Source organism: Lagopus leucura, unplaced genomic scaffold, assembly GCF_019238085.1.
Source record: "Lagopus leucura isolate 7727_CA_CO unplaced genomic scaffold, USGS_WTPT01 Super-Scaffold_73, whole genome shotgun sequence".
NCBI classification, from domain to species: Eukaryota; Metazoa; Chordata; class Aves; order Galliformes; family Phasianidae; genus Lagopus; species Lagopus leucura.
The window spans coordinates 81,997,408-82,024,406 of NW_024962252.1; the positions used below are offsets into that span (position 1 = coordinate 81,997,408).

The 26,999-nt window shown below is 41.3% G+C and overlaps 1 long non-coding RNA gene across 1 annotated transcript; it reads left to right on the forward strand.

Moving 5' to 3' along the window:
• Window positions 1-977: 977 nt before the first annotated feature.
• LOC122194345 lies at window positions 978-26,999 on the forward strand. The gene is made up of 3 exons (XR_006183116.1): window positions 978-1,011; window positions 26,299-26,350; window positions 26,926-26,999. It is a non-coding gene; the product is annotated as an uncharacterized LOC122194345 (long non-coding RNA).

Here is a 26,999-nt window from a genome sequence, read left to right on the forward strand (position 1 = left end):
GAACAGAAGTGTTATTTGCATAGGTTGCTGTGGGAAATCTTAGCATCAGTAGCAAATCCAAGAGCGGTTCCTAAATTATGAAACAAACACCCGATTCTGGAAATGCAACCTCATGCCAGCATATTGCACACAAGTGAGAAGCTCTTAAAGATGCTTTCCTGACTCCCATCTGTCTTACCTCTGTCTTGCTTGAATGTAACCAGCTGCTTTTCTTCCACTGTCATGTTGGAGGTAGCAGGGTGTTTATATTCACCAAGATGTAGGTATAGACATATTTCACCTGTCTACTTCTGACAATTCAATTCATGTCATGTCACATAGTGGCTCTGTGTAGACATGGGGAAGTGCTGCAAAGAATGCAGATCAGAAGTCCACAGGAGAGAGGAATTTAATGCTGAAGATAATGGTTTTTTTCAGGAGTCATGGGATGAGTCTCAGCAGAAAAGACTGAAAATAATTTTAGTACCTTACCCTAGACTTCTGCCACCCATCAGGTGAGACAGCAATATCTCATTGTTAATGCTAAAGTCAAGGAGGGTGAAGATGGATTTATGCCCTCTCCCCACTGACAGGAGACTCTCATACATCAATGCAACTCAAGTTATTTCATTTCTACATCCTAGCTTGAATCCAAACCATCCCAGATCTAAAAGATTTACTTTTAGCAGATTTAGTCCCAGCCACTCTTGGGCTAGTAGCTGTAAGAGCTTTCTTGGGAGCTGGGAAGCCTGTTGGATGTTAGTTAGGAAGAACTCATGTCTGCAGGGTGAGTTTCCACAAGGCTGAGTCACAGTCAATTTCCATGGCCTGAACCACTGATTGATCACCTGGAGAAAGGACTGATTCAGCCACGAAAGCACAGGTGAAGGCAATTCAGCTGTGTGACCAGCAGCCTGGCTACACCCCTCCTGCTAGACCCCATTTAAGGCTGACTGTTGCTGGGGAAGGATTTCTTTCTGGAGATCCTTCTTCAGTGGAGTCTTTCCTGTGAACCTAGATCTTTGGATACAGGTAAGCATTCCTTCCCTGTTTGTTTCTTGTCCCATTTTCAACACAACAATCTTTCCAGCTCTAACACCAACTGTAACACAGTGTGTTGGTAATTCTTGGTTGGTGTCTCCAGCTTCCCTCCAAGACTTTAGCCTTATGGTTGGGCTCTGCAGCAATCCTGGACAGAAAGCAGTACTGTGAGGTGTAATCTAGGGCAAATGGATACTGAAACAGAGGGAGCTTTTTGGTGCGTTCATTGTAGTTAGAAGCCCAATTCAACTGTGCATTTTCTGGGATTTTAATGTTAATATAAACTTGACCAGATGTAAAATAAGGCTCTTATTTTTTCATGGGCTGAGGAGGAGGGAATGGGAAGCTTTTACAAAAGATCTAATTATTTGGTCTTTGGTTCTTGTAATGCAGCTGGGTTGATTTCCAGGTGTGAGGAAGGGCTGGGTCCTTCCTGTTGATTAAGTAAGTTGGAGGAAAGGATTATGGGAGGGGATGGAAGTCAGTGGATAGTATGAACAGCTTTTGCTGGAAGAAATGAGGCTGTACTACAGGAACAAGCTTCTCCTGCTTGCCGAGTTCCTTGCATTCTGCCTCCCTCCTCAGCTGAGGATGCTACTGGGAAAGGAGGACTGGAGGATGTCTGGTGTTTCCCAAGGTACTATAAAGCACGGAGAGGGCACTTCATCCGTTCATCAGCATGATTTCTTGTGTGGTGAATGAAAATCATGTGTCCTCTTTGATACCTGCAGTGCCTTGATGTACTGATGGTTGCGGTGGTCTTGGACGTAGGGTACTACTGGTAATCATGTGGCTGCTTTGTGTTCAGGTCAGTGCTACCAGGACAGAGATGAGGAGTACTGACTTGCCCCATTACAGTCATGCCAGCAGGGCACCCTTTTCCATTGTGCTTTGCTCTAGTTTGCAGTACACTTACCTGTCTCTGGCTGTGCTTGGCTACTGTGGAGGCTGGGTGAGCCCAGAACTGTTGTGCCTCTGTGTGGGCCATGTGCTGAAGTGCTTTGGGAAGGAAAGTGCAGAAAAGAGTCTATTAGCTGACTTGATTTATCTCTATTATTTATTGTCCACATGTGAGATTTCCTTTAGCTCTTTTGTTTCTTCTGGGTACTGCAATGGATGTCCAGGGTGGTAGTTACTGCTTGCCTCTAGATTGGGATCAGATACTCTTGGCACTTAAGGAAAATGAAGATGGATAGCCTGAAAATGCAACAAGTTTTTCCTCCTTGCCTTGTGGGTTGATGTCAAAGACTTTAAGTCATTGCGCTCTAACAATGTGTTAATTATGTGTCCATATTCTTAAAAATATGGATTTGTATTTACTTGCGTTTCACGATGATTATTGGGTACCAAGCAACTGATTACCCTTGCAGCCAATCATGTGCCATTAACAGTGAAAAATGGTAAACATTGTTTTAAATCTTGTTTGATTTGGCAGAGATACAACAGTAAAAAACAAACAAACAGAAAAACCAACAGCTAAATCAACTGTTTGTATATACAGCTTTTATCACCCACAGGCATCTTTATCTGTACAGTTTTGATTAATATTTGTACACAGACTAGCATATTCCTATTGCTGTTAAAGAAAATCTAATAGGCTGTTTGCTGCTTTCCTTGAAAGAGTGGATTTTAGAAAAGAATAATAATAAAGCACATAATTTTTATGCTTAAAGGAAGTTAACCAAAGTCTTGACACTCATATTTGGCCCACAGTATGAGGAATTGTTGCCATGTTCAGTGGGCTACTTAGTTTTCCGAATTACAACAGTGATTGTTTATTTTTCTTTATTGGGAACAAAAAATCCAGAGAAATATTTTTTACCTCAGTGCAGATCAATTTCCAAAATGAATACACATGTGAAGGTAGACTAATTAGTGGGCAGGGAAGAGGTCAAATGTTTAATCTGAAACTGAGGTTCTGGTTAAGACATGCAGACTTCTGTCAAACAAATCGTGAATTTGTGCCACTTTCAGAGAATTGTTTCAATTTGGGAAAAATAAAAAAAAAAGCCAAAAAAAACCTCATGTTTCATTTCAACATTTCTATACATTTCAGTGTGCTCTACAATGAAATACGTTTCCCCAGTTTTCCTTTTAACGTGCTGCTAGCTTTCATAATGAGTTCAATTTTATCTCAAAACTTGAAAAAGATAAAATATAAGTTGAAGTATACTATGAAATCTTTCACTGAAATTTAATCTTATGTTGCTTTTTTTAAATGCTAAGAATACTGGAAGCTTGTTTTAGGTCAAAGCAATGGATGTTTACTTATTTTGTTTTTTTTTTTTTTTTATTGTTTGGCTTTGATTCTTTGGCTGCTTAACCAAGAAAGTCTTGTAAGAAGAAACAGTTTCCCAGTTACCAGAGGCAGGTAGAGTGTTGTGATTGTTGGAATCATGCAAGAGTCAGTGGAATGATGGGGACTTTGCTTCCTCTGGTGTTGGGAACTCTACAGTTTAATCTTGCTACTGTGAAAGTCAGTGGAAGAATTCATGGGTAGTGTCTAGCCTGCTGTAACTAATGCTGTGGATCAGAAGGTCTGCATTTCCAGACACTTCATTGGTCGTAATGCTAATGAGTTTATGGTGTAAGAAAATTAACTTGACCGTGTTGTAAGAAAATTAACTTGACCGTGTTGTACATGAACTTCTTTGCTACTGTTAATGTTGTTCAAGTCCTTGCAGTCCTGCTCAGAACTGTGGATACCACTCATTACTTAAGGACCCTTTTTTTAAGTAATCTTTGCTCTAACATGGAAGCAAAGGTGGTTGTGTGTGAAGAAGAGGATGGGGGTAGGGAGGATTTTAATCAGCAAGTGATCTGAGAATAAAGAAAGGTTACCTGTTTGTTTGTCAACAGGATGAAGTAAATAAGAGTTAAAAAAAAAAATATCTGAGACACCAGTCAAAAGCAATCAAATATGTATTTAATTAAAGCAAACATAAAAATTAAAGTTACATGTTGAATCAATAAACAGCACTTTTTTCTACATGCATTTTGAACAAGACAGATCAGAATCTTGCATGATGAAGACATAATGTGTCATAATAATTAGGAACACAGACAAAAGAACAGCTAATCAACATGCAAATTTATGCAGTTCTGGCGATTCAGATGAGGCAGATTTCTACCTCTTTTTTTGCTTGATTCATCTTCATTGCTAATCATCTGAAGGCTGCCAAATGTTCACTGACACTAATGTATTATAGGTCAAGAGAGGCAGGTCTTCACCTATTACCCCCACAAACAATATGCTTTCCTTCCCTGTTTCCTCTTCAGGATTTTCAGCAATTACTGCCAGATGCAATCAGACTCCTTGAATAGGAGCAACTGGGGCTTGTTTGTGGCTTGGATTCATTAGAATCAGGAGGATGAAGAAAGGAATAAATTACTTAATTGCACAAAAAAGTTGCAGCCAAAGTGATGGTGAGAGAAGCTGATTGTGTAGTTGCGTATTAGGCCACTCTTGGAATGGAGGATCTTAGAATAGCTGGTAGTTTGGCCTTCCTGATTCAGACAGATTTGGGTGTCCTCCAAAACAGATGGCTCCACACACCATCTATTCTTCTCTTTGTCAGGTTTTACCATTTATTTGATCTTGTTCATCTATGATGCTGGTTGTATTAGATGTAACACAAATATGCATTCAGATCATATCCATTTAGTCTTGCATCCCAACTTTTATTCTTTTAGCCTTGTTTGATGAGATGATCAAGTTGAACAAAGCCCTTGTTGTCCTATTCCTGCGCAACATCCATACATAAAACACCAAAAACCGTGACTAAAGCCTTGCACAGACAAATAATCCTCCCGTGTCTCAGGTTTTTGAGGTTTATTTCTCCATGTTTTACCAAGCAGCCCCCCAGCTCAGACAAGTGCTAACCAGACACAACAAATAGTTAATTTTTATTTGATCCCATAGAAACAAACATTTGCATATGCCCAGGCAAAACTGCCTGCCTCCCATCCTTATGCTGAGACCCCTGTTCAGATATTCTCTTCAGGTTCCAGGCCATGTGTTATGCTTGTGGGTGGTCTTAAGATCTTAAAGAAAAGCTTTGCTCTGTGAAGTCATGCAGCACTGTATGTAATTAAGAGGCTTCCCCCCTTCCAAACTCCTCTCTCTCTCCTGATGTCGTTGTTGTTGCGAATGATCTACACTTTGTGGATGAGCTGCCTTTCAGGTAATGGTTAAAATTAACTTTCTAAAACTGAGATGTGTGGTTAGGGATTCACTTTGTGGGAGTCCTGCTGAGCACAGTGCTGTGCGCTTGCTGGGACTGGAGCGGGTGTGTGCACTTCTGATTGCTGGATCTGGAGTGCATGTTGTGCGTGTGTTTACAGCTGGGGGAGATGAGGTGTTGCTTGTGTGCCTGGAAACTGGGGGGGTCTGTGTTTGGTGATGGGCAGGTCAGTGTATGATGTGATATGTTACAGATCCTAGAAGTTCATTGCAACCTTGTACTAGTTTCTGCTTTGGCCCCACATCTGTTGTCTGACAAATACCCAATGCGCTGCTTTATTCTGTGATGATGTTTAGATCTTGAGTGTACAACATGGGCTTTTTGGTCTGTTTCAGCCTAAACTGGGGTTTGTAAAAGGCTTTAATATATTTTCAAAGTAAAATGAAACACCCATGGGTGTGGCAGATCAGTCCCAGCCCCAGACAGTGAGCTCAAGCTCATGATTTCCAACGTCATAGCTGTGAATCCCTGAACATCCTGTCTTTCAGAGACTGGTGAGATGAGGAGGAGAAATGCTGGAACCCACCTCTCACCAAGACTGGCATCTGACAGCCATTTATGAGTCACCTTTGGGGCAGCTATTCCAGAGGGCTTAAGGTACTTCTAGTAGAGTGTTTTTTTTTTTTTTAGTTTTTTTTTTTAAGGTCACTTGTTGGAATGGATTCATGAAGGTATGTCCTTCAGATGTCATCTTTACTTTTGGAATTGAAGTTGATGGCAACTTTTGGCTACAAACCCAATGCGCAGCCTTCAGTTCTTGCCTCCCCTCAGCCCATGCATGGGGTTCACAGCCCCCTTTGACCTTGGTCCCAAAGGTTTCTCCACTCCTCTCTCCAGGTGGGAGAAGAGGAGCATTTACCCTGTGCATTTTTTCATTCCCATAAGCCTGATTTTTATTTGGGATGTTTCGTAGGGCATCGGTGAATACACTTTATTGCAACTATTGGAGAATTAATTTTACTGCTGTGTCACTAGGGGGAGATTTGTGAAGGCACAAGTGCATTTAAGTGCTTACCTTTCCTCTGAAAGTCAGTAGGAGTTGTGTATCTAAATGGCTTTTGTGTCTGAGGAAAGTACGTGCTGTGAAATGGGAAGAGCCCACATTTGGTGCAAGTGCAAAAAATCAGTGGGTGAGGCTACACTGAAGTCTGTTTTTTTTTTTTTTTTTAAATTGTCCTCAGATCTTTCATTTCTTACAGGCTCGGGCTTGGTTTGTTGCAAAGAATTGAGATACCTCATCTCCTCAGTCAAAATCCTCCTAGATTGTTTTGTGATAAGAAGACTGAGAAAGTCTACACAAGGAACTTCTCTCTGTGCAGATGATACCTGGCTGCTTTTCTGTCTAATGTTATAGTGATTCAAGAGCTGATGATGTCTTACAAAGGCTCTCTCTATCTTAGGCCTCCCTCAGAAAGGCGGGGGAAGGCTACTTTGACAGGCTGGCTTTACAGCCTGTGTAATCTCTTGCAGAATGGCCTTTGCTTTCACAGCTCCTCATGTTGCACAACGTCCTGGTTTTTGCACTCACACTTGTCACTGAAACATTGCCTGAGCAGTGCTCAGTCTGAGGACTGCTCACTTCAGGTACTTACAGTTTTTTATTCTGCTGTGAAACTAGTTATTCCAGTGCTTGGAATAGTATTGGTAGCATCAGATTGGGTGACTAAACTGTTCAGAGTGGAAATGTGAGGGACGACAAGAGATGCAAATGAATCCTATTTTATGACTGGAAATACAGGAGTGCTGGCAAAGCTTTGGGCAAGTAAAAGGGTGTTAGTGCAAGCATTGGTGTAAAGGCCCTGGTTGCAGTTGGAGCAAAAAGTCCTCTGAATATGCATGTTTGCCAGTGATGCTTTAACTTAACAGAGTAGGTCCAAGCACCTACTCTGGCCACCTGTGGCTGTAAACATCTGCATTTGTTATTAGTGGTGTTCTTTAAGTGCTGATGTTTCCCATTAGAATGAACGCAGGCTTTGAAAATGGAACTGTTCTCTCAATGAGCGTGTCTGTGAGCGGGCCACCAAACTTCATGTGTGTAAAACTGAGGTTTAAAAGGTTGCTGGCCTTTTTGTGTCAGGAGGGTCCTATGTTACCACGCTGGTCTCTAAAGGCTCTTGAGGAACTTCTGCTGATCAGTGAACTCATTCGTCCTGATGGTCTATTGCCTCCTTTGTTTTGACATATTTTCACTCTCCTCTTAATGTTTCCTGTTTTCATGAATCTTCCCCTTCTGCTGTATTTTCCTGTGTGTGTTTTTTGTCTCCCAGATGTTGCATGACTGACTATTTCAGTAACTCTTTGCGTACAAGCTTGAAAAAAAAAATAGAAATGGAAAAAACCCATGGTGAGATGATACTCTATTTTCCACCTGTGTGTCACATGTCAACTGAAACATGCTCAACTGACAGGTTGAACATCTATCTAAATATTGCAGTACGTAGTGCTTAATTACTGTATCCATTCAGTGTATGAGTTGGTATCTGTTATTTCAAAAAGAAAGAGGCTCTTTTAAAATGGTACTGATTTGTTAGCAATGAGGAGTTTAAGTGGTTTTTTTTGTTTTTGTTTTTTTTTTTTTTTTTTTCAGTGCTTGAACCAGTTCAGAACTATGGAAAAAAACCTATGATGTACTTATGAAATGGCCAGAATATATGGATGTAGGGCAGGATACTTGAAGATGTATGCAGTAGTTCTTATTCTGGCTTCCTGACATTTGGCACTTCTGAAAGACAAGCTGTTTATTTCTGTGCCTAACTGTACCTTTTGGCCTGCGTTGTAAAGCTCAGCAATGCCAACTCTTTGTCTACCAAAGTAGTTCTATTTGTATCCACACAGATTTATCAAGGGTAGGTTCTTTTCTAGTGTAGTGTGGTTTATATGCAGTATACACCTGTGTACTAGTACTTAGTGATTACTATAGCAGCTGAAATGGAATGGTCTACTCAGTCCTATGTACCTATGTTGCCTACCTGTGTCAGCTGGTTGGTGAAATCTTTGTAGATACAAACAAAGCTGAGTCCTAAGCTCTGAAGGTTTTGTCCTTTTACCTCTGAGACCTGGTTGCTGTGCAAAAATACCAAGTGAAATTTCACATGGAAATGGGAAATTAATGTAAGGAGCAGGCTACCTGGAACAGACAGTGATTTGTCTTCATTACAGCTCTGTCAGGGATCTTTACCTCTGTTCTCCAAGTGATGTGTGCTCAGTAAAAGTCCTCAAAGTGTGTTTCTTCCCTCACTTCACTTGCCACGTGGGTGGGTGTCATTTGCTACAACAGTTCTACAGTTTACATTTGGCAAAGTTTACCCAAATAATTAGGATTTGGAGAAACGATTTAACCGGTAGATTAATCCTTATAAAATGTCTGTGGAGCATACCCAATTGTTTCAAACAAATCCAGTGTGTGAAAAACATACTGACCAGATGTGGGCAGGGAGTTCTGTGCCCATGGAGTGCACTATCACAGTTATCATGCCTATATGGCCAACAGCATTTGCTGAGTACAGTATAAGCTACATCAGTCCTATGAAACTGACAGAATCAAATTCCTTGTGTCTGTACTGTCTTTGCATTTTGGCAATTTCAGATTTAGTTCTATTTTGTAAGAACTCTGACAAGATTTCTTTAGCTCTTCCACTTTTCAGTGTACCTCCGCTTTAAAGAACTGCCTCTGGCCTTTCTGTCCCTTCAGTAGCTTTCTAATGTCCTCTCTGTCAGATGACGGTGGGCATAATGAACTCAGAAAACACTTGTCACTGGACAGTATGCCAGAACTTCTTTCTTGTCTCTTTCTTCTCAAGTGCCTAACAGAGCAGTCCAGGATGCTGGGGATCGGAAGATTTCAATCTATAAGTGCATCTAAATTCTTCTGAACTTCACACATGTTGCTGACTAAGGGTGGAATGCAGCCCTTTCCCCAGGGAGCCACTGTATAACCAATCCCATGGAGCTAAGTGTTAAGGAAAGACCTCCAAGCTGTAATACTGGCAAGCAGTGTCACGGTAGGCACTTCAGAGCAGCAGGCAGTGTGTGAAGTGTAGAAGTTGGTGAGGGTATTAGCAAGAAAGTGTCAAAGCTCCTGATTTAAAACCACAGCCTATTTGATTTTGGAGGATTCTGGAGTTGTCTTAAACTTCTTGTTACCTCCTGCATTTTGGAAATGCCACCTGACAATTGCTAAGTGGTTGGGGTGCTCTCATGCACTCGTCTGATTCCTTTGCCAGATGTGCTTGTTGATAGATGAGTTAAGGAGTCTGGAGTTTGTACCCTTGATGGCAGCAAAATCTTCTCTTTACAACTATAACATGTTTTCTATGCCCTCTTAAAAAAAACAATGGTACCTGAGATTTCTTTGAGATCCAGATGGAAAGCTTTTGTTGAAGGCGGTGGTAATGAGGCTCAGTAAGACTTCTTTTTTGTTAAGAAAAGCTCATCTGGTGCTTGCTTTTGGAGCTGGTTGCTCATGAAGGTTTCTAATTCAGGGTCTTAATTTTTGTAAAGCGTGAATTACAAGAAGTCAGAAGAATGATGCGAAGAGCATTTAATAATGCACATTCACAAAGAAGTGGTGTAACTACATTAATTAGGCAAGTCTTGCGTAAAGATGCAATGTAATTATATATTTGAGACAGTTAATTAGGGAGCTACTTGGAAATTTCAGTGAATATTAAGGTAATTATACATAAATACTATAACCATTAAGACTGCACCCATAATGAAAGCAATAACTAATTACATAAATAACAGCATACTTATGTTTTTACATTACCAATACCTAACAATACTTCCTCTCTTTCCTCGCTCTCTTTGCCATGCAAATGACAAAACTTCCATTTTTAATTCGCATATTCTTGCAAATTGTCGGGGAGACAATGAACTTTCCTCTTGCTCTCTTTCTCTAGAGAAGTCCAGACAACTGGAGTTATGCTCACCTAGCAGAAAGACAGTTAAGAATACTGCAGATACATACGGAGTCTTTGGTGACTGCCCTGGAATCTCACACAAGCCTGGGTCTGATGAGCTTAGTAAATAAATTGTATAATTGTAAAGATGATGATTTAGACTGTTTAATCAGCTTTGAGTAATTCAATAACGAGGGTCAGGTGAATGGCTCTTGTGCAACCTGGTCTCTGTACTTCATTGTGTTAGACCAATGAATAAATGCACGAACCTTGCTAAAACTTTCCATTTACTTCTATCAAAGTTTGGGGTATCTGGGTATCTGTCTGTAACCACTTGCATGATCTTTTTCTAAATCTATCAGCTTCCAGTGAGAAGTGAATGTGGCAACATTCCACGTGCTATGCACGCTTTCCTCATGCTACCTCAGCAAGATTGAAATTCGGGCCCTGTAAACCCATGTGAGCAGCTTCTAAGCTGGGGGCTTTTTATGAGGAGCAGTTCTACTGATTCAGCTGAAATAGAGAAATTGTTGCATCCAAATAAACTTACTGAAATGACAGTTTCTACCAACTAAGGATCTAAAGGTGTCTCAAAAGCTCTAATAAGTAAGATCTCAAAATGAGTCTGATTTTTTTTTTTTGTGAACTATTTATTGGAGACTTTATTGGTGTCATGACTTTATTAACTGTCATGAATCAAGTTATCAAGTGACTTGTGCAATATTATAAAGAACACTGAAGTCCTACAGTAAATCTTAGCTGTGTTTTAGTCACAAAATCATCCTTTCTTCTGCAACAAGGACATGGCACATGGTTTAGGGTCTAGTGATGCTACTCCTTTCTTACTTTGTTAATCTTCTCTGAGTAATTAAATTGACCTGGTGAAGCAGTGGAGTTCACAAAGGAATGTTATTTTCAGCGATTTGTGTATATTACGTTTCCATCAGACAGGGTGAGTAGCTGTCTGAAAGGGCCCACAGCAGCATGAGCACTGTGCATGTTTTTAATATTGAAGTCACCATCATGCTGAACAAGGTCATAGAGCTGGGATGGCACCTGGGAGTTCTTTACGCTTGCTAAAGGAACAGTGATGGCAGTTATTTCCTTCTATTTCCTTCCAAAAGTTCCCATGATAATACCAATGCTAAGGTATTAATGATGGGGCAAAGGTAAAGCTAACTTAGGACACCATATCGTACTCTCACTGTGGACTCCAGAGCTAGCAGCTCTCTGCAATTGATCTGTATTTTCTCAGATCAGCACCGACCAATGAAGCTGCCTGCCATAAGCTTTAAAACCTGTTGGAGGCCGGTAGGATCTTTCAAATTATTTTCATTTGAGATGTCATAATTTTGAGATAATTAATCCTTTCCATAGTTATGCATGTTATTACGGTTATGGGTTTACACTCTGTCCTGTTCCAAGTCATGTGAGGTCTCAAATCTTTTTTTAAAAAATTACATGTACTGTAATACTAAAAAATACTAATAAAATACTAAATACTAAAAATACTAGTAAAAGTAATTCCAGTAACTTTTAAAGCTCTTTATTTCTAGTGGAGTGAGACTGGGGGAGGTGTGTGGATCTGTTGGAAGAAAACATAATTTGCAAATACTGTAATAGTGCATGGGTAAATTGCCTCCCATTCCTTTGGTATCTTTCTTTGAGTTTGTGACCAAGAGCTACAGTAGCTCGAATTCAATCAAGGCTTCTGTAAAATATTCAATGGATGCTATGTGAAAGAAAATAATTTGGGCTGGAGAATGTGAGTTTTGCTGGAAGTGTAAAGAAATGGCTGTAGGATGATTGCTGAGAACATAGTTGAAAGAACTGCCAAGGGACGAGAACAGCAACTAGCAGCTTATTAATGATCAGTCTTATAACCTATCTTAACATTTTTGTTTGCGAGCACTTAAAAAGTTTGTAAGTGACAGAAAGCTGAAAGGCCTTGACAGTTCAGAGGACTGACCCTGACAACAGCAGAAATGGAAAACAGATAAAATTAAGTACTAATAAAGCACAAGGTCATGCAGATGTTTTCCTTTTTTGCTGTGAGCAGGAGGCTCATCAGCTGGAAGTAACAGCAAAGAGTTTTTCTGAATCTCACAATGACTGACAACTGTTGGAGCTCTTCAACAGCAGGGAAGGGAAATATTCTCTGAGATGTTTCCCTGGATGTTGCATGAGGGGAAGCATATCCAGGAAACATGTGGGATTCCTGAACATTTTTGTACAAGGCACTGGGGAGATCCTCATCAAGTTCAACAAGGAGAAGTACAAAGTCCTGCACCTGGAGAGGAACAGCCCCATGGACCAGGACATGCTGGGGGATATGCAGCTGGAAAGCGGCCTGGCAGTAAAGGACCTGGAGGTCCTTGTGGACAAAGAGTTGAGTACAAACCAGCAGCGTGCCCATGCTGCAAAGAAAACCACAGCAGCTATATGTATCTCAGACTGCATTAGGCAAAGCATTGCATTAAGTCAAGATGCTGATCCTTATTCTCTACTTAGTACTGTTGAGGCCACACCTGGAGAACTGTGTTGAGTTCTGTGCTTTCTAGTGTAAGAGAGAAAAAGATGCTGGAGAGTCCAACAAAAGGTCACAAATAATTAAGGGGCTGGAGCATCTCTCCTATGTGATAAGGCTTAGAGAGTTTGGACTGGTAAGCCTAGAGAAAAGAAGGCTTAGGAGATCTTAAACTATGTACCTGAAGGAAGGGAGCAAAGAGGATGAAGCCTCTTTTTGGTGGTGCCTAGTGCCAGGACAAGAGGCAGTGGGCACAAACTGGAACATGGAAGGTGTTTCAATCACGAAGTGCTTTGGTGCTGCCTGGATGCCAGAGCTCTGGTACAGGTTGTCCAGAGGTTGTGGGGTCTCCTCCTTGGAGATCTTCAGAAGCCACCTGAACATGGCCCTGGTTAGCCTGCTCTGGGCTGGAAAGAACTGAGATCTCTGGTAGCCTCAACCAGTCTATTATGCTGTGATACAGCAAAAGAGTTAATTAAATTGAGGTAGGATCTGTGTCTTTGGTTCTGTTAAACTAAAGCTGAGTAGGAGTATACTACTCCTATAAATATAATATCGGGATAAATGATGAGAGAGAACACTTTAATTTAAATATACACTGAATGCTGTAGGAATGACTGATAGGAGCCAATTCTGAACACATGTTCTTTGGAAGTTGAATAAGGATTTTGAATAATATGAAGTTTTGGGGCAGCCTTCCAGTAGGAGTCACAGGGGCAAGAATACTACCTGGATTCAAGAAAAAAATTGGGAGATCTATCAATGAGATTGTGATGTTGTGATATCAATGAGATATGATGTGTCAGACATAGCAGGGGATGACCTGGGAGGACACTTCTAGTCATATTTCCTATGTAAAACTATTCAATAGAGCCCCTGGTCTCCAGAGTACTTTTTCTGTAAAAAAGACTTCAATAGTGAGGAATAGAAAAAGTCCTTTGCTTTGGATTCTTTTTTTGCCCTTATCTATACTGGTGGCATTAATCTGATCAAAGTGCCAATGAATCTTGTGGTAGGTTGGATGCAGATCTCTATTATCTGTATGACAATACCCCTCTGAGGTCCTCCTCATTATTGGGGCCCAGCTAGTTTCCATTACTTGACTTCTATGATCTCAGTTCATCTCTCAGTTAAATCCATCTGAAGGACTGTTTCCTTGATAGCACCTTTAATTTTATAGGATTCTTATGGTTTCTGTATTCTTGTAATCTTCAGGTCCTTTACAGCAAGCCAAACAATCTTGTGCCTCTTGCGGTGCTATCAGCTAGCCAGAGCCGTGCAGTAGATCACTAATTCTCTGAGATAAGATCAATAGCAAGTCACCTATCTCTATCGTGAGAAGATCTGACAACTCAGTTTAGTTGTAACAACTGAAAGAAGTGTTAATAATGGATGATGACAGACCAGAACCATGGTATTCATGCATATTGCTTGTTGATTGACAGTCCCAATAGGTTAGAGGTTACCCATGGAATACAGCCTTGATGGCCTAGGATGAAATGTTCCTTCTGACCCTTCTGTAAGCTGGTGATATACAGCACTGGCTAATGTATCATTAACTTGCGACACCATGATGATGGGATTAAGACCCAGAGGGCTTTATCTCCACCTTATTAATGGCAATTAAAAGCTGCGTGACAGTTTTAAAACTTGATGTAAAGAAAGTTTGTACCTGTCTTCTAGTAGCACAGTAAATAATTGTCTGATTGCTTTGCTTTTTGTAATCTGTCTGTACAGCTGTATATTATCATTATTTTGCTGCAAATACAGCTTTTCAATTTATCAACAAAAGAGCAGGTAAGGCTCTATGTAAATAATAATGAAGGACACTTCCAGGTTGGATTATTTCCCATTTAGACTACTGAGCATGAAAGAAGCAGAGGATTTTCAAAACTGACAATATCTGTTAGAGGTGTTTTTCAATGCCTAATCACCACTTAAAGAAATGTTTTAAACCCAGTTTTAATTACTGCTAGCTTCACATCATAGGGTACTAAAAATTCTCCTCACTTCTCTTTATTGCGTAGTGGACAGTTATTCCTTCTTGGGGGCTGGTGGAGATGCAATGGCTTCATGGCAAGATATTTCATATCTCTTATCCTTCTGCATAGTCAAGAAATGTGTCTACAGATAGAGCAACATTTGAGTGCTGTGAAGCAGCACCACCTCTTTTACACATGACTTTTGTGAGAATCTCAATCTAACCACAAACTCGATTGCGCACACTATCTAGAAAATATTTTTCCCTCAAACATACAGTGGCTGTTCCTGCAGTTTTGCATATCTTGATTATCTAATTTTGGTTTTCGTGTTTCAGTTCCAGGCAAATGTTTCTGAACCACTGTTCTCACTCGTGTTTTGCTGTCCAAATGTGTCTCGGGTGCTGTTCCATGAGAACTTGGTCCGAGTTGTTGGGTGTGTTGTACCCTATAGACTAGGGCTGCTCAGTAAGGTTTTGTGTCAGGGCTCCTGGAGCTACTGAAAAGCAGTTCTCAGCTCTTCAGTGACAGAATGGACCAAAAATAATCTGTGCAGCCCCCAGAGTTGTCTGTCCCTCCTTGTTCGCTAGTGAGATGGGTGAGTTTCTAGGTCTATGTTTCTCTGTGTTAGATAGATTTGTTGGGTCTGCCTCAGGGTTACAGAAGCTGGAGAACTTTTTTTGGTAAGACTTGAGTATTCTTCTTCTTTTTTTTTTTTTTTTTTTTTTTTTTAATAGAGAAGGGTTCTTAGCTTTCCCTACTGCTACTATTTCAGAGGGGTCGGCAGCTGCAGCAGCCTGTGCTGCTCTGGCTGTGCAGAGCTGCAGGACTCCTGCTGTGTGCTTGCTCCTCTGGGGGTCCTCAGAAGGTGCAGGACTGGGAGATGTGTTATTGCAGCTCCTTGCCACTCCAAGGCAGAAATTGCCTTACACCTGTAGTTTGTACAGCCCCAAGCACAATGTCAGCATTAAACGTTAATTAATAATAGTGGCTTATATTGCTAATCACATAATTATAAATTATGTGCTGGTTATGCTTGCCATCACATATTACTTTGTAGTTACGTAGATATACACATAGTGTATCTGGGCTTTTGTAAATCAGCTTGTAGTCGTTCAGTGATACAAAGGCTATGCCAGCACATAAATCCGATGTAAACTGCTAATCATTTTTAAATGAAGACAAAGCAATCTGAGTTTTAAATCCATAATGCAAGAGAATTACAGTGCGTGTGCCTGAAATTTAGGAAGAGAACTTGCTTTGCAGACGTTTCAATTGTAAGCAAAATTCTGATGTTACGCGCATTACATGGTATTTTACTGAAATCACACTCTGTGGCAGATTTGCATAAATGAATGTATTGTATTTTTTATAACTGTGAAAGCTTTAATTACCTAAACTCTAATTAGACTTGCATTTTTCAGAAAACACAAGATATTAGCTTATTTTGTAGTTGGCTCAGCTTTAATGTTTTCACAAATTTTAACTCATACGCAACAATATACTATAAAAACACAGGGAAAACACAGAGATGAAGGCATTCCTGGAACTTCTGAAGCTGATTAGTTGTTTCTTTTCTTGCTGTGTTTTAGCTTCAGTGCGCTGGAAGTTTCTCAAATGTAGACAAAATCACACCTAATTTGATTTTGCCACAGCTAAACTTGGTAGCATTGCATCAAGGGTGAATCTAAATGAATATATTTTAATATTTTCTAGGAATAAATGTGTTGCGTGAAAGGGAATTGTTGGCAGAGTTGCTTTCTAGTGGAATTTAGTGTTTCAGGAATTCTTGAAGTTCTACAGCAATTTTTCAGACAGTGAGATATAAAGGTGCTGAGAGGGCACTTGGCCAGGTGGGGCCCTACGAAGATCTATGTCTGCAATGCAGGTTTTGAAAAGGCCTCCATGACATGGTCCTTGCTTGATACCTAGTGAGTCATTGCTGTGCTTTCACAAAATGGGAAAAATTAATTACCAGTAGTCATTACTGTCCCATTTGACAGACTTTAAAGAAAAAGAGAATTAAACCATCTTCTATTAATTGTCTTGAATTTTCTCATTTGCTTCCCTATTAAAGTGCCTGTTCAGTCTGTATTGAGTTGTCTATATTCTGCCCTTTCCTCTTGTGACAATTATTTCTACGTTTGTCCCCCTGTAGAGACTGCTGCAATGTGCTCAATCAAGAACTACTTCTAAAGGCAATTTAGTAGCCTGGGCTGGAGCAGAGCATCCTGCGCAGTGTTCACTGAGGGCTTGCTGCTAAGAGCGTGCAGCTCCTGTGTTCTGCACTTGCTCTCAGTGCAGGTCCACATGCTGTTGACATACTTGCTGCAGTGTGTGCAGTGCAGCCTTCCAGATGCTCAGAACTTCTTTTTTCTAAGGTGAGGGAAGGTGAAGACGCCTGTTCTCGAAAGACTGGGTTGAGAGAGATTGTATAAATCTTCTAGCTGTGTTTGAAGTGCTGCTTGCAGTGTTTCTGGTGAAGCCAAACAACAGTGCAGCCCTTGTGGTTAGCACATTTTAAAATATTTCTGCTTTTCTTGCACATTACAATATTGTCCTAAAAACACAATTTTTCACTTATGCAGACACCTGAGATTGCAAAGTATCTCTCAAGCATTTGTGCTAGACCTGTGAGTGGATTCAGTGATTATTCCAGTCCTACTAAAAGCAAGCAGCTTTTAGGTCTACAGATCCAGCAGCCTCTACATCCTGCTCCCAGCCATCTGCATCGTATTTCTGGATATTCTTCAGGCTGGCTAGGTGCATGCCTACCAGCAAGTTGATGCTCCCAACATGTTCCTGTGCAGAATTATATACCCTGAATTCTGAAAAATCTGGCCTTCAAACACTGTAGATACAGCTGTTGGTGAAGATTTTTGATGTATGAAATGCACAGGTATATCCATCTCCTGTCATGAGGGTTGTGTTCTGCTAAACTCCTCCTCTGCTCTGCCCTGGTGAGAGGCCACATCTGGAGCACTGTATCTAGTTCTGGGCTCCTTTGTTCAGAAAAGGAGTCCAGCAGAGGGCCACAAAAATGAGTAAGGGTCTGGATCACCTCCCATACAAGGAAAGGCTGAATAACCTGGGTCTGTTCAGTCTGGGGAAAAGAAGTTTAGACGGAATCTGATAAATATCTAAATGGATGTGGGAGGCAAACAGATGAGGCCAGGCTCTTAGTGGTGTGTAGCAGTAGTACAAGGAGTAATGGCTAAAACTTAAACATAGGAAATTCCATTCTTCAGCATGTTAGCTGAAGAACATCTTTACAGTTAGCGTGATGGAGTGCTGGAACAGGTTGCCCAGAGAGGTTTTGGAGTCTCTTTCTGTGGAGATACTTAAGACCTGCCTGGATGCCTACCTGTACCCTACTCTTGTAGGGTACCTGCTTCAGCTGGGGGGTTGGACTTGATGATTTCTTGAGGTCCCTTCCAACCCCTGTGATTCCTTAACTGTAGCTTCAGATCCAAAAGAAATGCTGTACTTGATTGCTGTGATTCTGGATGTCATAGGACAAGTTCTTATCTTACACAGGGTGCCTCATCCCTTGTGCACAGGGACTGGCAAGTTCTTTTGGTCCTACTGTGGAAATACAACAGTGACAGTTGCAATGGCAGGTGTCACAATACTTATCCTCAGTGTCCTCATATCACAGTGAGAACAGCAACCTGGAGTTAGGTGCAGTCATTTTTTGTGAAATCTATGTGCACTTTGGAAACTGGTTGGTGGAAGAACATTGCAATGTGTTTCCCCCAGGCATAGACTCTTTAATGTTTTCTACCTCTGTCTACATGGGATTTTCAGCCTCAAAATCTCTTCTTAAGATTGGTGTCTGACTTTCCTCTGAAGAACTAAATAATAAGGAAGCTGCAGTATTTATAGCTGGTGCTTTACTGGTTAGTACATTCATCTAGGATTTTTGAGTTCATTTTCCTTTTCTCCTGCCTTAATTCCTGCCTAGGAGTTGGACTTCATTCTTATGGGTTCCTTCCAACTCAGGTTTTTCTGTGATTCTATAATTCTGTTTTCTGGAGGAACTGGATCCTGCACGTCAAACTACCATCTAGTCTTGGGTAGGATGACAGAAGAGATCTTCTTCATGCTGCTTCTGAAAGTGATTCTTGTCATGAAATTCGAGGTTAATGGAGGCAGAAAAAGGATGTAAAAATAGCCCAACTCTAGCACAGTGGTTAGCTGTGCTTGTTTGGGAAAGAAAGGTTTTGTAGCAGAAACTGTGAAGCATGTAATGGAAATCAAGTGCTGCCATTACCACTAGGCATGCCTTCCTCTTCTAGCCATGGTGCCTAGGAAATTGAGAGCAGTGATGTTTTTGTATCGAGTCTCTTTCAGTAGACATGTTCCAAAGGCACCTGTAAGACCAGGCTGTTATGCTGAGATAGATAGAGGTGTGTGGATGCCTGCTGGGGCATAAATACTTGATCACCACAGAGTGACTGAGTCTTTTCAAGACAGCATTTTCTAAGCATGCACAGAAGCTGAATTGTACAAACTGAGGAATATGTAATGCAATTGATTGATGTGCCAAAAGACTCCTGGGTGTTCTGAGGATTATATCTTTTCCACACAGGCTGGATACAGCTGCTCGAGCCCTGCTGTGGATCTGGTCCAGAACCCCTTTGTATTGGAGTTTTCCACCAGTAAAATGCAGAGAGTGCCCTTGTATACACAAGTTCAGATATTATGCCCCGTTATTGGGTAAATATCTAATATAAAAAGAACAAAAAGAAGTGTCCCTTGCAGTTTGCAATCTGCTCTAAGAGGTAGGTGATTACCATCCCGATTTAACGTGGGATATTTCAAAGGTCAGTGGCAAGAGGCCAGCATTTCAAAATCGCAGGTGATTTGTGGGGGTAAAAATTTGCGATTTTTCTGAAATTGCTTCTGAGTGTTTCAGAGAAGCCCAGTTGCTGATTCTCAGGCTGAGACCAGAATGTAGGAGCTGCACTTGAGTCCCTTAAAAATGGAAGCATCTGGGATTAGTGTGAGAAAAATTTTGGCAGACTACCTTGTGTCACACAGTAGGCTTGTTCCGAAGCCAGGGCCCAGCATCCCTTCTCCAAGTTCTTGTAACAATAAGAACAACCTCCTCAGCAATTGCCTTACAAAAGGTTTGAACATCAGGTTACCCAGAGACATGAGCAGATAGTAGAGCAGTGATGTACAAATGAAAGTCCTACACTTTGACCTCCAACCACATGAAGCCCCATTACAATAAATATCCAACAACACATCCCTTACCACACCACACAGATGCTGCCTTAGGTACAAAGGTACTAAAATGACTGTTCCGTGTAATAAAACATGGTGGGAGAAATTATGAAGTATAAAGTGAGGTTATTGCCTTCACTGCTAATTAAAGTTTACCGTATCTTCTTGCAGCTTTGTTTAATGGGCTCCAACATATCATGGGGCATTTCTTTAAAGAATTAAAAGAAAGCTCTTTTTAAGGTCACTCACTTGACCTCGATTCATTGTGTTGTGAATGCGGTATTGTAGTAGCACATATTGTGTGGGGTACAACACCATGTGCTGCTCCAAGACTCCCGTGGTAGCTAAGCACAAAGGGCTGCGTTAACGATGGTGTGTCAGCCTTAGCTTTGAATTTCGTTGCTTGAGTGCTAGTTTTCATTACTGACATATATTATATGGTGTTAACCATTTCAGCACCAAGCTGTGTGCCAGAAACGCATCACTGCTTGTGTGTGGAAATGGTCATTTCTGAAGTGCCAATAGTCTGAGGTACGATAATTATTTTATTACTTAATGGCATCAATTAGGGCAAGCTTTGTCATCTAGCACACAATGATCTCAGCACCACAGTGTGATATAACTGTTACAGTGAGCATCACAGACTGATGCTTATGCCATATAGGGAATAAAAAGCTTTCAGGCTTTCCTTTCTTTTATTTCTTTCTTTGGTTATTTTTTATTTGATTATAAATTCAGTGTTCTGAAGTTTTCACTTTGTTTCTTTGTGCCTTCATTTCATCCTCAGAAATCCTGTGCAGCCCTTCAAGTATTATTATTCCTTTATGTAGTATGTTTCCTCCTACAAAAATTTTCTGTTCAGCATCTCATGTGGCATTTCAAATAGCTAAATCCTTGATTATTTTCAGTTTTCTCTCGTACACTTTTCCTATTCTGCTAGCTGAGTCGAGGTCCTTGTTTGCATCATACATCTCAAGCTGCAGCTGCTATGGATCCTCTTATTTGGTGGAACTCTGTTACTTTGGTATCTTGGCTGTTCATCTGGCTCGGGCTGCTTCCTCCTCAATACGTGTTCCACTCATGAGGCGGGTGATCCAAAACCCATTGAAGTAAATGGAAAAATTGCCGTTGATTGAATTATTTCACATCTGCACTCCCTGGCTGTACCAGCTTCTTCCATTGTCCACACATCCTGATTCACAAATGTTTTAAATGACAGCTTTAGGAACATGAAAGCCTTTGGGGCAATGGCCTAAAGACACAGTGGAGGGTAAAATCTGTGAGCATTATAGTGCTTTAGCTCTAGCACTCCCATTAATCAGTACTGAGCATCTAACTGAAAAGCCTGCCTAGTTAGGCAGGGGAAGCTTATATTTCACACAATCAGGCACACAGGCAGCCTCCGGCCCACAGTGTAGTTCATCAGGAGGCTTATTTGCTTCCAGATGCAACTAAACAGTGTCTTTGTTTTGCCAAAGGATTTGGTTTGCTTTGCTATTTCCATTCCTCTTCCTTGTGAGTGGAGGGCAGTAACAACACCAACTGCCCAAGTGCCTGATTAAGAGTATTGCAGAAGTGGGCAGGCTACAGATGACTGACTGTAGTATAAGCTGCTCTGGGGCATGTTGGAGAGAAAGGGTACTGTGATGCTGAAGCATGTTTGTCACCATCACAAGCCCCTGTGGGGACTGTCACTGATGGGGCCCAGTTGTGGTACTGACAAATGTGTCTAGCTGGGAGACCTATGCATGTTATCCAACTGCCTCCTGATGGTAGGTCTGGATGAAATCCAGAGGACTTCACACCCTCTCATCCCTAAATGCTGGTGTTAACTGGGGGAAAATCTGGGAAGAAGGCAGATGCTGCTCCAGGTTGTGGCCTGCTTTCAGGACCAGTGACTTGTGATGAAAGGCTGTAGAACCAAAAAATGTTTTGGGTTGGAGGAGACCTTATATCCAACCCAGAACCACACGTGGCCATGAGTAGGGCTGCTCTCCTCGCCCCCCCCCCCCCGCCCCCTTCCTCCCAACTCAGGCTGCCCAGAGCCCCATCCAACTTGGCCTTGAGTGCCTGCAGGGATGGGGTGCCACAGCTTTGCTGGGCAGCTGAAGGCTAGATTGTGGGAAGGAGCGTGATTGATGCCTGGATTTCAATTGACTTACGAAAATAGTTAAAATGACACTTAAAAGGGTATCAGTAGAACTGATTTTCTGATATCAGTAGTGGAAATTCAAGCACATTTTCAAAAACATGGGGCGATTTATTGATGAAATCATTTTTGGAAGCAGGTAGGAGGCAACGTCCAATTACAGCACCTGTGTGTGTGCATATGATGAAGATTACGTGTATGCTCAACAAGTCAAATACCACTCCCAAGTTGTTCTCATTTGTTATTTTTCTCTTTCTCTCATTTGTGCCTTTGTCCACTGTCTCTTGGATCTGGAGTGCCCGGCTAAGATAATGAAGTAACCTCATAAAGCCAGGCACAGATGTGGGGGGAGAAATTCAGCACTGTGGGCTCTCCCCTCCTTTGGAGGAAATCTACAAACATTTAGAAGAAATGTTAAAGCATTTAAAAATTTTTAGAGGTTTGCCATGTTCCATTAAGATGTAGATTCAGCTTTACCAATGGAACAGATGCTGGTTGTATACCTGAATTATATACTGTTGTAGCAAACCTTCCTGTCCATCACTAAAAGAATAACAATGTCATTACAGTTATAAATATAGTTACCGAGGAAACCAGTTTATCATAATTGACAATTTATCCCTGTTTCTTTCTGTTCAGTATCCCACTGCACCTGAGCTTATTTATTTATTTATTTTCCTAGTTAAAATGTTTGGTGAAATGCTATAAGGCTGACTGTCTTGTTAATCTGCATCTTAATTGAGGTGGATACATCTTGCCTGTGAAGTTAAATCTAGATGCTCACTCTTTCTCTTTCTTTAGCTTTTGGGGCTAGCAGAGGACTCTATCAGTTTATTTTATTGCTCCCATACTATTGAAAAGCGACTACAGTCTGTAGTATTTCCAGGTTTGTATGCTGTCACTAAAAACACGAGGGAAAGAGGAAGCAATTCTTGGCTAACAGATGGCATCATCTCCACTGAAATGTTTAAAATAATCAAAGAAAAGATGTCATGTCTTGTGGTAGAGGAAGGGAAGGGCTTGGGTTTCTTTGCCAGGACCTTGAAACATTTATTTTCCCCAGGAATTCTCTGGGGTTGACTTTGTTGGGTGTCTTTGGTCTTGGTTTCTTACCTGTATGGCAGATGTAAGCCATGACATTGTGCGTTGTCCTGTTGAGATCAAGGAGGTGACCTGCATGAATGGAGTAAATTGCTGTGATATGAGTAATTATGGAGCAGTCCCTTTCCTGGAATTCCCCTGCGTTGTCATTTTAAGATAAGGCAAAAGCTTTAGCTTTAACACAATGATGCATCAATTTATTATGTCTGCAGGCATCCTTGTTTTTAAAATTCACAAGTTCTTCACAATACATTTTTACAGCATTACAGCCACCTGTTCTACCTTGGTGTGTGGCTGTAAATCTGGGACTGCCCTTTTGCATGCGTGTGCCTAAATGATTGTCCCTTCCTACAGCATATGAAGAGCTTCCAAAATGTGTTCGTAGCCTGGACTGAATTGGGAGCCACATGGACATTCTATGGATCAGCTTTCCTTTTCTGCCACTCTGAAAGTGTTGCTTTGGATCCCAAAGCCAAGTGTTAGGAAAATATTCAGCACCTCCCTCATGTCCCTGTGGTGCTTCTGGAGCCTTGTTCTACCACCCACGATCAACTGGAGTTTTTAGCTCTTGTGCAGCAGTGGGCAGGTTGGATCCAGAGCCATTTCTGCTCCTCAGAGAGGAGCCTGCTTGACTCAGGGCTGTGGGGTGTGATGCTGAATGAGAAAGTGGGAAGATCTGCCTTTTGGTTCTCGGCCCTGGATTAGGCTTGGAGAAATCTCGTTGCTTTCACGTGCCTCAGTTTCCTATTTTAAAATTAAAATAATGATATTTTCTCCTTCCCTTTTTTCCTTTTGTCAAGTTTAATTGCTAGCCTTCCTGATAGTGTTACACCTGAAAAGCGATGTAATGCTCTTCATCTCAGTGCTGTAGTTTATTAATGCCTGTTAAAGCAACAGAGGCCTAAGAGAGGGATTCATTTGTTTTATGGGATGAAATACAAATAAATCAACTCAATGCATTATTAGAACCTCAGGATGCTTTCAAGCGGAGGTTTACTGGCTTGCTGTGTTTTAAGCCAATGGAGGCTCCTGGGGGCAGAGCCTTCTCTCTCTGTATATTTGCTTGTAAGTGCTGTAAAATAGTATCATTATGCAGAGGCTGTCCAGTTCCTTGTACAATATTATAACCCGAATCTGTGGGCCACATAGAAGGCTCACGATGATAGAAAGCAGTCTCAAGAGTCAATGCTGCAGGCTAGTCTTTTATTAATCTCCTGCAAAATGAGGTCCCACGGCAGCAAATCACGCAGTGCTGACACATTTAGTGCTTGTCTTCCCTAGTTCACATAAGGGGAAGAGCTCTGCATCCCCATTTCTGAGAGAATGAGGTGCAGCATGCGCTGTGTCTAAGGAAGAGGTTGGGTTTGCCAAGAGCACCAGATGAGACATTGATGAAATCCTGGGAGCGCCTGTGTACTTCTGGTGGTGTGGATTGTAAATCACAGTAAGGGATGTCGATGCTTTAATTATGTGTATGTGATGGTCTATGTGTTTGTGCTTGTGGGTTTTTTATAAGTACGGTAAATGGAGGAGAGAATCTGGCCTGGCTCTGAGGCTGCTGCTGCTACTGGCGAGGCGGGAGAACATTTTGGCAAAGCAGTATATTTATTTTTTTTTAAACCTCCCTCCGCAACCCCTCCTGCCGTACTATATTTTTGTAGGATTTTTTTTGTGTTCCTTATCGGAGGTGCTGCTGGGACTGGCCGTGTGCTCCAGCTTGCTTCCCATTTATCTGGTGTGGTTCCCAACCTATGATTTAGCAGCGGTTTGTGCAACAGAAAGAGAAAAACAATGTTTGATCTGCTAAAATGTACCTTAAGAGCAAACACATACACATTGATGAAGGTATCAGCTGGGTTCTGCCTACAGTTATGTCAAACAAAGTATGCTAGGAAGTGCCAACTTTCCTTTTGTGCTGTGACACCAAGTGCTGCCAAAAGATATTAAAAAGCTTGCGTGAACTAGGTGATGGCAGCTGTAACTATCTAAGTTATTGCCTGGCAGCTGTAATGCTTCTTCAGTGCTGCTGGCTGCTTTTTATATTTGGTTCCCCATTTGTTTGCCCTTATTCTAGCAACCGATACCACCAAAGCAGGCAATCAGTGTGTTACAGCACATGGCCACTTGCTACTGCAAAATAGGCAGCTTAGTAGTGGCAATTGAGAGACTCTCATGCAGCAGCTGATATAAGTCATATTTCTTTTGGAAGAGAACCAACCCACTGTTTTTTTTTCCTGTATGTGTCAGTGTGAATCCAAGAAACCTTAGCTGAGTTGATAGCAAAAGGCAGGCACACGCACGTACGCGCACACACTCGCATGCACACACACAAAAATGCAGCTTTCCGTGTTCTTTCCGTGTTGGCTCTAAATGTGCTAGAACAATATAGCCAGCTCCTGGCCCCTGCCAATCCTACATCTGCTCTCTAAAACCTCCAGCAAATAAGAATTACTGTGGGGTTGTTTAACCAACGCTTACAATATACACACTTTTCATTTTTCCGTCGCTTCTATCTGTACACTGGTGGCAAAGGTTTGAGAGATAATGGAGAATTATACCCATTGGGCACTTGCTTCTGCAGTGCTGTGAGGTGGGCAGTAGCCACCTAGATCTCACTGCTGGCAAATTTGGGGCAGTATAAAATGCTTTTCATTGCCATGTGCTTTTGGGAAATTGACTACACAGTGGGGGTAGTTTTAGGGTGGTGTTTTTTTTGTGAGAGGAAGGCTGCGTATTCCATGCTCTTCTTTTGAGCTTCCTCTGCTCAGTCATCTTTTAAATAATTCCTGCAGCTCATGAATGTAATATTTCTGGGAGATATGTTTCTTCATTTCTCCTTTCTCTTCCTCATTTCCAACCCAACCTGGTTGCATGTAACCTGATAATATTTTTCATTGTGATCCAGCCTCAGATTGATTTCCCCAACATGAAAATCAGCTTTAAGTAGTAGCAGCATCTTGCAGAGGATAGGGCGGAAGATCTCAGTTGAGCTTTTGGATTTTTTTTTCCTTTACCATTTAGGCTCAGCTGTTACAGAGACCTGAGACAATTGCATGTTGTCTCACAGTAATAAGACACCATAATTCTTTCCTCCAAAGAGTCCCAAAGCATTCATGAGTGTTTAATTACCTATTCCATTTCACAGATGAGGATGCTGAAATGCAGAGCAGTTAAGTGATATGACAAAGGACACCCAGGTATTTGATCATGTAACTTGTGAAAGAAACAGCATGTTATTAATGTTTCCCATCACGGTGACTGGACTGTGATGGTAATCAATGTGACTAACGAAATTTGTATGGCTTTGGAGCCTTGCCTCCAACTATGTTGCTTAGCTGTTTCTTGTGAGGCTTTTTTTTTTTTTCCTTAGGGTACTAAGAATTTAAAAATCCCCAATTTCTTTTTTTAATTTATGTATTTTTCAGAAAGATAAATGCCTCACTGTTATTTCAGAACTTGGAAGAGGATGAGGTTTACAGAAAGTAAAGTTGTAAGTGATGGTAGTGTGTTGATCAGACTGGAGACAAATTGGAACTCGCCCTTACAAAACTCAGATTATGTCAATCATCCTATGGCAAGTACTGTACTGCTGCTAGTGCTGACCCTCTCAATTGCCAATGAATTTCTCTCTATAAGAAGAGATTTTTGTAAAATAAGAATTCCCCCCTTCTATTGTTGAAGAGATACCTCCCTGCAGTATTAAAGCACGCCAAGTGAAAGGGGTTTTGAGATTTTGGATAAGTTACACTGTTTCAAAGTTCTCTTTCACCAGGGGGAACCTGCACATGTCCAGCAATTTCGCATGGAAAGGCTTGCATAGCTCAGTGAGAGAAAACACCTGTGGGG